At 38.6% G+C, this 14,907-nt stretch overlaps 1 protein-coding gene across 2 annotated transcripts in view; it reads left to right on the forward strand.

The window, feature by feature from the left end:
• Nucleotides 1-14,907, forward strand: part of LOC107043611 (protein sly1 homolog) — a 184,944-nt gene that overhangs the window by 9,538 nt on the left and 160,499 nt on the right. The gene's annotated exons all lie outside the window — the stretch shown is intronic.

The following is a 14,907-nucleotide window of genomic DNA, read 5'->3' on the forward strand; positions in this document are numbered from 1 at the left end:
AGGAGCTCGATCGAATGGACGTGCCGATTTGGCATCGAAGACGAGACTGAATATAATTTCGAAAAGAATGAATCTAAAGCCCGAAAACGACATTGCAGTTGCGCTGCGTTTGCAATTTTGGGGTTTTGAAGGTCGCGCGTGGCGTACTAGCTTGGTAAATTGAGCTGCATCGACAGCAACTCAATGTCCGGTGGGCAGCGAATAAGTCGAATTTAGTGAGAAATAAAATTACAAACGAAATTAATTTTTTTGAATAAATTCAAAACACGACAGTCCCCCCCGTGAAGGCTGGAGATTCGTATTCGCCGGTTTTCATGCGCTAGTGGTGACATTATTCGCTGTCCACCGTTCACAATTTTAAGCTACAAAGGTTCCACAATATATATTTTCTACGGATTATATCCAAAATAAAATTTCATTTTAAAGCTATTGGAGGTTCATTGCAAAAGTTGAGAATTTTGAAAGGCTAAGTTGTTTTCCTCGGTTTTAATAATTTTACTTTATATTTAGCTCATGATTGTAGCGATATAATAGTTGAGTCGAATCATGTTAGTGCAACGGACTCAGAATTTATTGATTTATTTCCAATCGAAGATTCAATGAAGGACAGTATTATTTGTTTTTCAAACTATTAAAATTTCGCTGACGTTACTTAAGAATTAATTGTAAAGTATTTTGAGTCTAGATTTCCAACATGAAAATGAAATCAATCACATAAGTAATTTTGATTATCCATGTGAATTTCTATTCATTTATATTTTTGATAACTGAGACTTGCTCACGGAATCCAGACTTTTAAGAAGAGAGAAAAGGTTGAAGGGTGGGAAGGAAAAATACTAATGTTATCGGTGATTTAGGATCAGAGGGTGCTATGCAGGGATGCCACCAAACTGACCTTTGATGAAAGAATGCAATCGAGTCATTGACCAATTCTCGATGATGTTAATCAGCTCTGCGAGTGATAGCACCAGTGTAGGAACCATCTTAGCTATGTGTGTTTGTAAGGGTTTGTTTTCTTGAATATTCAATTGAATATATGGCTTCCTCCCTGTTCAGATTCTCTGACAGGTTACTAGTCTTGTGTTTGACTCAAAGCAGTGTTGATTTAAGATTCTTGTAGTTCAACTGATTCAATGTCTACTTCATCAAGAGAGACATTATAAAATGATTGCTGATGTCTTTCGCAGTGAATAGTTTGGTTGTCATGAATGAATCTCGAATCTCAGGTAATGGAACCGTGAAATTTCTTTGTTTCTGAATTGCACGGGGCAATGATAGGATTTGAAAGGAGTAAGCTGAATTATGAGAGCAAGTTATATTGTTTAAAAAGTTTCAATGTAATATGGGGAACTGGAAATTATGTGAGTGAAATCTTTCATGTACCAATTTTAAGACTTTAACGGTTCGATTCTAACATTACGTGAATTCTCTCTCTTATTATTCTAAACTAATTATAATTTGATACTACTTTTTCATTCCGGTAATTCAATTGACAGAAATTTGAAAAAAAATAATAACAAAAAAAAAAAAGAAAATAAAACTTACTAATAGGGTACAAATCTTGTTGTCTATCGTTGAATGCTGACGATGATCCAGTTGTGGGTTGAGACATCCTTCTCGGTATGGGTAGCTGATGATCCTGGTGACGATGGTGACGTCCTCCCGGGTACCAGTTAATGTAGAGAGAAGTTTCTGTTGATCTTAGTAGTTTGAGTTACTTTTAAATGACAGGGCCCTTCTGAAGTTGATGATTCTCTGGTTAACATGACTGAGATCCTCTAAGATGTTGCTGGCCTCAGAAGATGAAGTTTTCTCGTTGTTCTCCGTTGAGCAGTTCTGAATAGGCCTTGCGATGATGAGAATTTCAGGTGAATGTTCAGGTGGAAATTGCACGGCTTTCGATAGTTCAGCCAGTGACAAGTGTTGATGACAATTTCATCCATCAGGAGTCTCTTTGAAGGAGTTATCTTTGAAGTTGAAAGTTTCCTCTTTATTTTCATGATATGACATGTCAATGTTGTTAATGTACATGTCGTAGCGGGAATTGCTAGTAAACGGCCAATTCTCTATTGGTGCGGATAGATGCAAATTTGCACCCAAAATTCTCGTTTTTCGAGTCTCAACTTATCAGGATGGTAGTTCGTTGCCCGGATCACCAAGTTTCTCGTGAATCAATTGTGCGAATTCGGATTATGTTGACAGGGGCAGATTCAAATTATGGTCGCAATATGTGTGATTCTATTTTCAGTTCACTGAGACGATGTCTTCTTATGAGTTCGAATTGTATATTTAGTCCCAATTTGAACATCATTACTAAAAGGTCCGCGATCACCGATTTCACGTTCACTGAAAACAAACTCTGGACGAATATCGTTTTTCTTTCTCATAAATTACCAAAATTACTGAAATTTACTAAAATTTGAAAGGTAGGAAAATATACAACTGATTCATTTTGGCCAATCATAAAACATGTAAACATTCGAGAGATTATTTGAAGAAAGTATATGGACGATGAAAATGAGTGTCATTTAATTATTTGTACCCATTCAGTAAATTATTCCATCTCAAAATCGAGAAATAGTTGGATATTACTTCCCAATATTTTTTTATCTAGAAAGGAGAAAGGGGGAGAATGAAGTATATTCAACGAGTAAAAATAGAGTCTAGTAAATGAAGAATGGAAATCGGAATAGTTGAATAACGGAGATTTTTAAATCTGCGAGCATGAACATTGGTAACATCGTAAAATTTTTGATAGGATATTTGCGAGGTTTGCGTTTATGGACTCGCGAATAAGTTTAAAAGTGCTGGTCAATATCACGATGAAGTAGTTTCGAGAAATTGAGCATGCCATAGTGATTCCTTTCCGTTCGGGCAATTCATGAAAAATATAGAGGGAATAGCAGGGGTCAAAAATCCGAGATGAAACGATTTCAGTCAAGTTCAGACGATATTGATCGAGATCTGCATCATTTTTGAGTCAAAAACCGAATAAATAATTCATAATTGTCGATGAATTTCTCTCAATCTGAAGCACACTCGAATTTGATTGATTAATCAATTGATCATGCTGGAAGAAGAGTGAAATCTTATTCGTAGTCCATGAAATCTTGAAAGATTGATCGAACTTTTCATCTGTAATTTTATCGATTGATCTATTGAACTTTGAGAGTGAATAAGTATCATTTATTGGCTCATGTATCTCAACTAATATTTTATTCTCATATTGATGGTTAATGGGAATACTGTAATTGGGAACGGAAGTCAAGATGACGTCCCCCCTTGCAACTGAAGTTAGAAAATCTTTAGATAAAATCGCTTCCTGTGACGGATTGAGAAATTTTACGCGATCGTGGAATGAAACTTGGGAGATAGACTCATTGAGTATGGATTGGAAATTTGCAATTATATCCCATGAGATCATGCACGAAGGGTCAAAATATTCTAGTAGAACATTCCTCAAACATTTGAGAGATTACGGCCACTTGATCGATGGATAAAAACCGAATGACTGATTAGAGAATTTTGTCTTGTTTTGCTCTTCTTCGTTATGAACAGGATTGGAAAGAAAATATGAGAGAACATCCCCCCCTGTAACTGATGTTACAGTCATTTGAACCGGTTCGTGAGAGATTGGTTCCTGAATTCTGATTTTATCATCGGAATGTACTAATTCTTGTGATAGAATCGCTGAATTTAGGGATAATTCTACACTCGATACTGGTGATGAGTTTCATATAACTCTTCTAGTAAGCACTCAAAATTTTGAGGTGAGAGTGAGTTCACTTTTGAATATTTTAGAGGGTCAGAAATGATTTCGTTGAATTCGAACAATGATTGAACTCCTTCTAAGGCAGTGAAATCCTCAGTTTCATTAGAAATTTCAACAGGAGAAAGAACAGGCATTCTGCATAATTTTCCATCTAGAATTATAAGTTGAGTTTGACTTGGCACTTGAGCATCAGCATCAGAATTGATGTTTGCAGATTGAGGACATGAATTTTCTTAAATCTTTGAACTCTCACTGAACTTGACATTACCATAAAGAAAGTCGCGATCGCGTTCTTCTTCTACCTGTTTTCGAACATTGTGGTAAATTTCGCTGATTTTGGAATGAGCATCATGGAAAGATTTTATAAAATGGGCACGATAATACTGAGCATACTTCTCTGGTAAGATTCGACTGAGCTTTTGAAGGGCACCACGTTCGAGGATTCTCAAAGCTTGTTCAAATTCAAAGAAATCGCGAAATTGCATATAGTGCTGCGCATGTCTAACAATTTCCTGCAAGCGGAGGGTGAAATCAGCAAGATTTTCACAGTAACGCAGTGTAATTTCATTGATTAATTGAACGTAATCATAGGGGCCATAGATCCCTCCATATTTGCGATATAGATGATCGAGAATATCGTGGACAGATCGAATTGAAGAATGATCTAAATATAATGTTGCTGGATACTCAGTTCTATCCAAAACGTCATTAATAGTTCCACAATTCACCGGATCATATTTGCTCAAAAATGTCCGATATATCAAATTCAAGAAATTTGATTCGCGAGCAATTGAGTCCCGTAAAATATGGAATGTTGTCGAATGATGGATTTATCAAGGGTTTATCCGAGTAATCAATCATTTTAATGATTAGAATTTGAATGAATATTTAAGGATCATAATTACCTTTTTCTAATATAAGTAATTCGAATTTTCAATTTCATTAGTTTACCAGAAAAAATGGAATTGAGAGAAAAATTACTTATATTAGATCTGCTAAACAAAAATATTATTTTATCCCGATAATAGGAAAATAAAAGATAACGCATTTAATATTTAATTGAATTTATTATTAAAATTTTCCAGTTATCACAATACCAAATTTCAGCCTCCCATCTCAATTTTTTCTCGAGTTATCGTGCGAACAAACCCCTTGAGGAAAAAATAGAAAATGGGAAATATCTCGAAAACTTTGTATGAACAGGTATACATATTTCGATGGATCTAGATAGAAGACATTGAGACGGACATTTTCAAAAAAAAAAAAAAATCAAATCGGTCCAATAGTTTTGGAGATATTGACCAAAATAGTTTTATACAAAAAGTGGAATATCTCAGGAACTACTGGACCGATCGGGCTGAAATTGTAGGTCAATGTTGAGCAAAATAATACCTACTATTGGACAAAATTTCAAATTTATATCAATAAATTTCACCATATTAATGTTATATTTTCTAAAAAGTGCCCACCCGAAAACCGATTCCTCGGACACGGACATACAGACATTTTCTAAAAACATCATTTCTTTACGTTTTATACCATTCTACATCATTTCCAGGCAAAATTAGAGAATGTCAAAATCCGACAAATACAATGCTTCCATTCGGAGGCAAAAACCGCTGAAGTAATAGGTACAAATCTGAAATTATGGCTTATAATTGGTATTGTTTTTGAGCACATCTGGGCGAAATTTCAGCTCAATCGACCCAGTAGTTTTTGAGATTTGGAAAAACAATTTCTTTTCTCAATATCTCAAAAACTACTGCATTAAGACCCGGGTGTACTATCTTTCGAATGTTATTTGGATTTTTTTTATCTTTCGTTATCCAAAATCGTCAATTGAGTGGTAAACTATGTAGAAATTCCCAAAAATTTTGATAGAATGATAAAAAAAATGGAAAAAATTCTGAACTTTTTCAGAGCGTTTTTAATTAAGATTCAGAATGAGTTGAAAAAAGTGGAAATTACAAATATCTGATTTGCTGTGGCAAATTACCTATTAGCTGTCATTTTCCATGATGGATAACAAAACACTAGCTCCTCATGGGAAGTGACAGCTAGGTATCTCAATTTTCAAAACAGTGGTATGTAGTCATCTGCCATTTTTATGTGATATAGTCCATACGCCAATCCACGTTCTGTATCAGTGATGGGATCCCCGAGGTAACTTGGCTTAATTCTGTTTTTTCGGCCGCTGATTCTGAATTTGTTGGTTATTCGGCCGGAAAGTTAGCGGTTTAGTTGTCATTAACAATTTAATTGTTTAAAACGCCGGATTTCGCAACCTATGACAGATACGAAAAAAAGTCGAATGTTCCTTTATTTATTTGCAACAACTTTTATATTTTGCAAAATTTTGATTAACCTATTAGTTGACGAGATATACAGGACGAAAGAGTTACGCTGGCGATCGCTTGCGTCCAGTCGTGCATGGGCACACGCTCTGTGGGAAACTTGATCCACGTTGAGGTGGCAGTTGCGACTTCAGAAGAATTTTCTCCATTATTGAATGAAACACCGTATCAATCTTGGATAAAATTTGACTAGATTTCAGTAATAGAGCCGATAGTGCTATGAGTAACTCTAGTGAGTGTAAACGGTAAATTGCTACCGTGAATCCACGGTAAAATTTAGAGAACCTACCGTGGATTCACGGTAGATTCTTACTCACATCTTGTCTGACATCTCCGCTATGAACTCTGGCAGTTCAGTGGGAAACCAGAGTTGTGACAACATTGTCCAGTGGGGTCTAGGAGTCTCTCCTGGTTAAAAAATCATCCTTAGAATCATTTGTACGCCATTTCGAGACTCGCTCTTCAATTCGGGGCCGAAAAAAACATTCACATCTTCTCCGAGATCTCTGCTATGAACTCTGGTTTTGAACTCAGATGACAACCAGAGTTGAAAACCAGAATTCATAGCAGAGATTTCGGACAAGATGTGAATGCTTTTTTTGCCCCGAATTGAAGAGCGAGTTTCAAAATGGCGTGCAAATGTCTCTAAGGATGATTTTTCAACCTGGGGAGACTCCTAGAGCCGACTGGACAATGTTGGCACAACTCTGGTTTTCAACTTTAAAACCAGCGTTGAATTAGCCCCGGTCTTCCCTATTTACTGTCCATGATGTCAAAGCTTTATATTTCATGATTTTTCAATGAGATTTTTACACTTCATAGATATACCACAGTTGCAGTAGGAAATACAGGGTATTGCCCTATCTCTGCAGATACAAGTGGTACGTGTACATGTCTTACAAGTGCAGGGACGAATAAGTTTTGATAATAGAGGAATTAATTCGGTGACTTTGCTGGGTTTAAGAAACCCATCGACATTATCAAACCCAAATAATTCCGGATTCAATTTCTCTCTCGTGCGATCAAGACAATGGATTTGATTATAAGTTATGAAAAAAGCTCGTAGAATATGAAGACGTATTGATTTATATGTGGGGGGTAATTCTGTTATGGAGAACTTGTTGGAATGGTGATAAGACCAAAAACGATATTCGTTGAAATTCATGCAAGGGTTTCCTTTTTGATAGACTTGTAATAAATACTCTTCTGCCCTTTTGACCTATTCTTCAATTGCCTCGGGAGATGTACCTGTCAGGATAAAATTCAAAGAATGATTAGATCAAGAGGATAAAAACCAATGAGTGCCAGCATAATTATGAGAATTTTTTCAAGTGAAAAATGAAGTGAAAATGGATTGAGTGATTGAGAAATACCGCATGCGAAGTCAGATAGAGTTCTGGTTGAGTATGCAAAGCTGCGCGTTTTCCTCACCCGGCTTTCCTCGTATAATCAGCTCCTGTCAAATGATGCATTGCCGGTAGACATTGAAGGACATCGAAATCGTAATGAGAAGCAACTATGTGAAGAGGGACGATTTTTTTCGTTGCTCCGGAACTAAGTAATCCAGAGTTTCTATGATGAAAAAAAAATTACTTATGGAAAAATATAAGAAAATTCGTCATATACATTTATTCCACTTTGTTTAAAGGAGGGATGATGATAAAGTGCGAGCACAAATACGTCAGTGTCACAAGAGAAAATTAAAATTTTCTTTCGATCTTTCATTGCTGCGTGTGTCACATGTGCCATGATTCGTACGTCAGCCTCTTCAATGTCATCAGTTTTCAAAACCTCAAGGCTTACTGGAGATAGTCTGTGGTTCGATTGACAACCATCTTTGTCCGTAGCACTGAGGATGATTTGAGTTCCAGGCCAGAAGGTGTTACAGTTTGCCGAAATGTAACTTCGCAGAAACTGTTGGATCAATATCTTATTCTCATTATTATTCCAGAGATGTTCTCTCAGAGGTGGTATACGTAAATTCTCAGATATTTCATGAATAGCAATGGAATGAAGCATAGCCCGCCGTTGACGTTTCTGCGTTTTTGGTGATTTATCAAAATATTAATGGAATATGAAATCAATTTGAGTGAGACCAGCTGATTGAGGAATTATTGATTTGCAAAATGCCTGGGCAAAATCTTTGAACGTGGCATCTCTTACACAGTTTACTTTTCGACAGTGCAGCATAACATCTACTACTAATGTAATTTCATGACTATTCCATGGTGAAGAAAATTCTTCATTCTCTATAACTTTCAATAATTCTTTTGCTAAATTACTCTTCGCATTCTCTTTTTTTATCGTCTCATCATTTTCAAATAGACAATTATGGTCAATAAGATCATAAGAGAGAATTTCCTTCAAATCGTTACCTCTCTCCTTCGCAATTTCAATAATACGATGAGCTGATTTAGTATCTTTTAGTAAAATTCTAGATGTTTGGTTAGTTGTACTTGATTTGGCTGTACTGTCGAAAGATGGAAAATTTACACGAGGTATGGAAGCTGAAATTGAAGATGATTTATCTTCAAATCTGTCCCTGCAATATTTATTCCACTCCTCACAACTTCGTTCAAAAACCCTTAATATCTCCTTTCGCGGTTTTTTCAGGTACAATGCTTTGAGTAATTATGTTCCGAAAGCACTGAGATCCAGCGGAGAAAGGATTCGTGTGTTTCCCGATATAATCGATAATATCGGCAACCATGTTTTCTGTTTCTTGTGTAAATTTAGGGGATAACTCACGATGTATTCGGAGTTCATAGTTATCGCTAGTAACTCCAGTTATCTCTCGATATATTGGGCGTGTGAATATGACTCCGCCCTTTTTTGTTCAAATAAAACACATTTGCTTGTTTAGAAAATTGAAGAAAAGTTTATTGAAAGTATGCTCCATCTGCAGCTACAACCTTCGCCCATCTTTCTGGTAATTTACGTATTCCTTGCCTGAAGAAATCGTGGTCTTTTGAACTGATCCAATTATTAAGCCAAATTTTGATACTTTCGTATGAATTGAAACCGTTCTCCCGTAAGATCTGACTGCAGTGTTCGGAATAAGTGGTAATCCGAAGGAACTATGTCTGGCGAATATGGCGGATGGAGTAGCACTTCCCAGTCCTGTCCATCTAAATATCTTTTCACAACTTGGGCGGTATGCGGTTTGGCATTATGTTGAAGAATTTGTGACGGCACTAACCAACGTGAACCTCAAAACTTAAAATATAAACCGTAGACTTATCCATAACTCGATGCGAAACTCAAAACAGCCGGAGTGTTGTCACCTTCGGCCTCTGCTCCTCGATGTCCCCACGAAAATCGTCGAAAACCGAATAAACGAAATAAACGGGAAAACGAGAAAAATGTTGTCGGGCGCCAGTTGACTTTTGTTCCAGCGGTGTCAACGAACCGTATTAAAGAGAACCATACGAAAACTTAGCCATAATTGGGGAGATCAAGGGAGAGGTTGCGGAATTAGCTCGACTAGCTCGGAGGTATTCGGAGAGCGGGGTAGGATCGGTTGCTCGGTCTTAGGAAGGATGTCGCGAATTTACCAAAAGATACAGAAAAATCAAAAGGAAGAAGCAGAAAATTAATTAAATAGGGGATGAGAGAATTACTTTAAATTTACTCCGTGATTTATTCAATTTCTCAATAATATTTCAACTCAAATAGAATTTCTCTTCTTCGTAAATAAAATAAATTAATTTCAATTAAATTCAACCAAATTAAATTCAATTAAATTCCCGAGAGTGAGAGTACGTGAATTGACCTTGAGAGAGAGGTTATCGCGAAGGGAAATGGGGGGGTCTGAAGAATTCAAGCCAACGATTTCTCCGCATCGTCCAGAAACTGGAGTGCTGGAGGATCCGAAGGCTATATCAATTCCGATGCGATGATCTCGGCGAATCTACTCAGAATAATAAATGACAATTAATGGACGAGGGACTCAAGTATGTAAGTGTCACTTAAGAGTACCATTTTGCCCCATATTCGAGTCCGTCCCTTATCAAGAGCGTCGTGGCGTCACAAGAAAATTCCTGGAGCTCACGAGCTTCACTGTCGTGATTTTCGGGGTCTCGTCTTCCAAGAAATCTTAAATTAATAAATTGAAACCTTGGGGGAACTTTACTGAGCTAGAAGAGCACTCATTTGAGGCTTCCATTCGCTCTAGAAAGAGAATAAACCGCCATGTGCACGACAGCGTCACCCACGGCACGTGACGAGCATGTGTGCACTTATAGGCCTGTTTTATCCACTTTTCCCCACTAGAATTGGCACTGGACATTCCGCATGCGTTCTCGAGGGTCCTAGTGAACTAATTATGCACTCAGAAGGTGCATTAATTGTTCACAAGACCTCCTGGTGAACGGAGAGGGCACAATGGCGCCCTGGCAGGGCATGGGCCATGTGCGGCCTTTTATTGGGTCTCACTGTCCATTTTCACAATCTCTTGAGTTTCACTGGGGTTTCATCACTCGGGAGAGGTCTGGAGAGCCGAACGAGGGTTTTATGCACTCAGTAGTGCATTTATCCACTCGCTCGGATGAGTTTTGGTGGTTGGGAATGCATCTCGGTGTCACTCTTGTGACCGCCGGTGCACTTTTTCCGGAGGTTATCACTGGGCACACTGGGAATAGATGCACTTCTCTCCTCGGGAGAGAGTGCACATGGTGAATAAAAATATACTTACCATGTTCCTCGTGTGGGCCCTCGGCGATGGTCTCCACCAACTCTCTCGATCGTCGTCGATATTCTCGGGGATGTCATCGCAGTGGTTGCTCGGGTCCAATTCTCTCGTAAACTGCGTCTAACCGCTGCCGCTGGGGCGGGCTCATGTAAACGAGCACGCGGGGTGTTTCGATTTGAAGGGGTTTTAAACTTATTTGGGCATTTCGCCGTCAATTATATTTTTTATGAGTTAACCCAAGGGGTTTTTATCCATAATGACTGAACGGTAGGTATCTGGAGGTTCGGAAAGGGGGACTTAAGGCAGTTGTTCGCCTTTTCTTCTTGCGAATGCACTTCACACCTGAGTGAATGCACTTTTTCGCTGCTGCCACTCTCCCGGGAGTCATCCTGGAGTCACCGTGAATAAATCTAAATAGAGAATAGCCCATGGCGATCCATGCAGACGAGGGGGCTATGTTCATCCACATGGCCTTCCAGCTGCACTGGTGAATCCAATGACTCCACGAAGCACCTTAGCCAGGGAGCGTGAGTGTTTCACCTCAACCTCTGTGATCAGCAGCCTGCACTCAACGAGATCAGCGAGATCTCACCGAGAAGCTCGGTGTATCGGCCCTGAACCGCGGTGGATCGTCGTCCCTCTCAGGATCCGCGAGATTCCACAATACAAAAACATAACTAGGAAAATACAATTACTGTAAATTTTCCCTCAACCATAAAACCGAAAATCAATCCCCTAAAATCCGAAATAAACCAGAAAGATAACTGAAACTAAAAGAGAACAAAACTTTAATATGACTTGAACCGGAGATTTTACTTTTTACTCGTTTTTAATGTGTATCGACACGTGAATTTGATTATTTATAGAAATCGAACGTTGTTTTCCCCGCGAGGCCCTTCCTGATGTTCTTGGAAACCGGTTTCTACGAGCTGGAGCTAAAAGGGGTGTTGCATCGCCCTTCGGTAGGGGTGCTAACTTTGGGGTTAAAGGAATCGCGACTCTCTCGGAAAAGTTCAAAATAACTTCACACTTACCTACTCACTCTTACGGTTTATTCAGTTCTATGACGAAGTTGTGTACAGGTGGCGGAATTCTCGAAAATTCCGTCACAAATTAATTTACTGTGCCTATTCACTCATTCTGGTCGTTTTTCTTCTATGGCTCGCTTCAAACGCATTAGTTGTCGTCGGTAAACTTCTCCATTAATAGTTTGAAAGGGTTCAAGCAACTCATAATATACAACACCTCTCTGATCCCACCAAATGCAGAGCATAACCTTGGCACTGTGAATATTTCTTTTTGACTGGGATGGGCCGGGTTCACCTGGCTTCATATAAGCTTTTTGGCGTTTAGGATTCTCGTAATATATCCATTTTTCATCTCCCGTGACTATTCGATGCAAAAATCCTTTTCTTTGCTGTCTTTGGAGTAACATTTCACAAATTGTTTTTCGACGTTCCATGTCTCTTTCTTTAAATTCATATGGAATCCAGTTACCAACTTTTTGAATCATTCCCATTGCTTTTAAACGCCTTGCAACAGTTAATTGTTCAACATTTAATGCTGCAGCCAATTCTGATTGAGTTTGGCAAGAATCCTCTGCCAATAATGCCTCCGATTCAGCATCTTCAAATTTTTTTGGTGGTTTTCCATGTTCTCTGTCCTCAGTGCCAAAATCATTATTTTGAAATCGTCGAAACCATTCCCTGCAAGTTGTATTAGATGAAGCATGCTCACCGTAAATCTCCACAAGCAAACGATGAGTTTCCGCTACACTTTTCTTTGCAATATAATGGTGTAATAACACTTCCCGCAAATGATGTTTACTTGGAACGAAAACCGACATTGTCACGGAGGTAAAAACACTTGTTGTTCACATTTCAACCAAATGTCACGTAGTGCGTTTGACAGCTGACATAAAGTACTATCGAATACAAGTGTTGCCATTTATTAGTGCACGTAAGCAATACTAAAAACGGCATCTGTTGGGAAAGGGCGGAGTCATATTCGCACACCTAATACATCGACGACAGCTTGTATTTCGTGGTTCACAAGAGCCCATCCTGCAAGGAACTCCATATTCCCTGTTTTACCAATAATTCCATGACTGCTACTGCGCTGTGAGTGATTAATTGTTTGCTCCAAACACTGATCAGTTGCAACAGATATGAATGAGCCATTCGACTGTTTCACCGTAAATTTTCCTTTCAAAAATTCCTGATAAATTTCCAGAGTGGCTATTTGGTAATAATATCAATTCATTAACATATAGTGGACCCCATCGAGTATAATTTGTTCGATCAAAAATGAGGAAAAGTGGTAAAATTCTCTTGGCAGTTTCTACGTGAAGACCCCCAATTGCCAGTCCGATCACTGCGAATCAGATTGCCTATCAACTGGATCATTTGTATTCTATGATTCCAATACTTGAACAACGGGGATTCATTACTTCGTGTTTCTATGAATGTGCAGAAATTGGTGGTAAAACTTTCGATATTGTTTTTCAGGAGGAGGAAAATAGCTCGAGCTTCTGGTAAGGTTCTTGCTTGTATAGCGTTCTGGAGGGTTTCAATCGATCCGAGTAAAAAATTGTGTGATTCTTCTCCATTAACCTCTAGAAATGCCTGCAATTGGAGTCGCTGAAATCTCTTCCAATATGGAAAATCCTTTCACAAATCTCGCGTAGTTCGTGGCATTTAGTACTTGTTCTGTCGTATTTTTTCCATTAATTTTTATTCTGTTAGTCTACTCTCGGCACCACTATTCTTTAAATATTTACCAAGACATCCCATCGCGGTTTTTGTCAAGTGAAAGCTCCCAAGCATTAGTACGATATTTCTGAATTCCTGTGGACGTAGAATCTGGATGTGTTTTGCGATGTGATAAACGCCTTCGTTACAGAATATTGCAAGTGATGATTGATTTAATTGATTCAATACATCTTTGAAGTTACACATAGCAGTGTATACAGTGGCAACTTTTTGTTTTTCACGTTTATCATTATTTATCACAGCATTGAAAGGCGACCAGCCAGGAGTGAGTTGAAATTCTCTCCGGTGCAGAGAAAATGGAAGTTGAGAGCAATCGAGTCGAGCCAAAACCCATATAAGATCTTCTACTTTCATCTGAGAGTAAAATTTTGGGAGAATTTCGATTTGACTTATCGGGCATTCTGATGTGATAGAGATGGGCGACTTAGCATAGTGAAATTCTTTCAACTGCTGACAAGCGAGTTCTGCTGTGAAAGTACAACGAGAACGATCTACATTAGTCGCAGAAATGTTCGGTTTGGGTGGTAAATTTGAAGACTCATCTTGGAACAATACGGCAACGGTATCATGCATTCCTGTCATTCCAGAATTAGTGACTTCATCGTGATCGAAATTATCAAATACCGCGGTAGTGAATTTCGAAACGTCGAAATGAGTCGGAATGGGGATGATATTTCGAGAGTTTTCCACTGTATGCGAGGCGAGGGCTGATCTACACCGCTGGACATCATCGTAAGAGGAACTCATGCCTACGCGGTTCAAGGTTTTCACCAGCAATGCATTTTTACTCTCAGCATCAACTGAGAGTCCGATCATCACTTGGAGTGGCGTTTTCTTCTTCCTTCCGTGCACAATATAGTACATTGTTTGGTACAGACACATAATTTTCAGGATTTTTGAAAGAGAATTTGTTTTTTTCTCGTTATTCTCCGCATCTTCTTCATTGGTATTTGAGTCTTCGTCCAAGTCACTTGATGACGAAAATTTTGAGGGAGACCTTTTGTAATAATTTGTGACGGCACTAACCCACGTGAACCTCAAAACTTAAAATATAAACCGTAGACTTATCCATAACCCGATGCGACACTCAAAACAGCCGGAGTGTTGTCACCTTCGGCCTCTGCTCCTCGATGTCCCCACGAAAATCCTCGAAAACCGAATAAACGAAATAAACGGGAAAACGAGAAAAATGTTGTCGGGCGCCAGCTGACTTTTGTTCCAGCGGTGTCAACGAACCGCATTAAAAAGAACCATACGAAAACTTAGCCATAATTGGGGAGATCAAGGGAGAGGTTGCGGAATTAGCTCGACTAGCTCGGA

This window comes from Diachasma alloeum, unplaced genomic scaffold, assembly GCF_001412515.2.
Source record: "Diachasma alloeum isolate Michigan unplaced genomic scaffold, Dall2.0 Dall_scaffold_00606, whole genome shotgun sequence".
Classification (NCBI taxonomy): Eukaryota; Metazoa; Arthropoda; class Insecta; order Hymenoptera; family Braconidae; genus Diachasma; species Diachasma alloeum.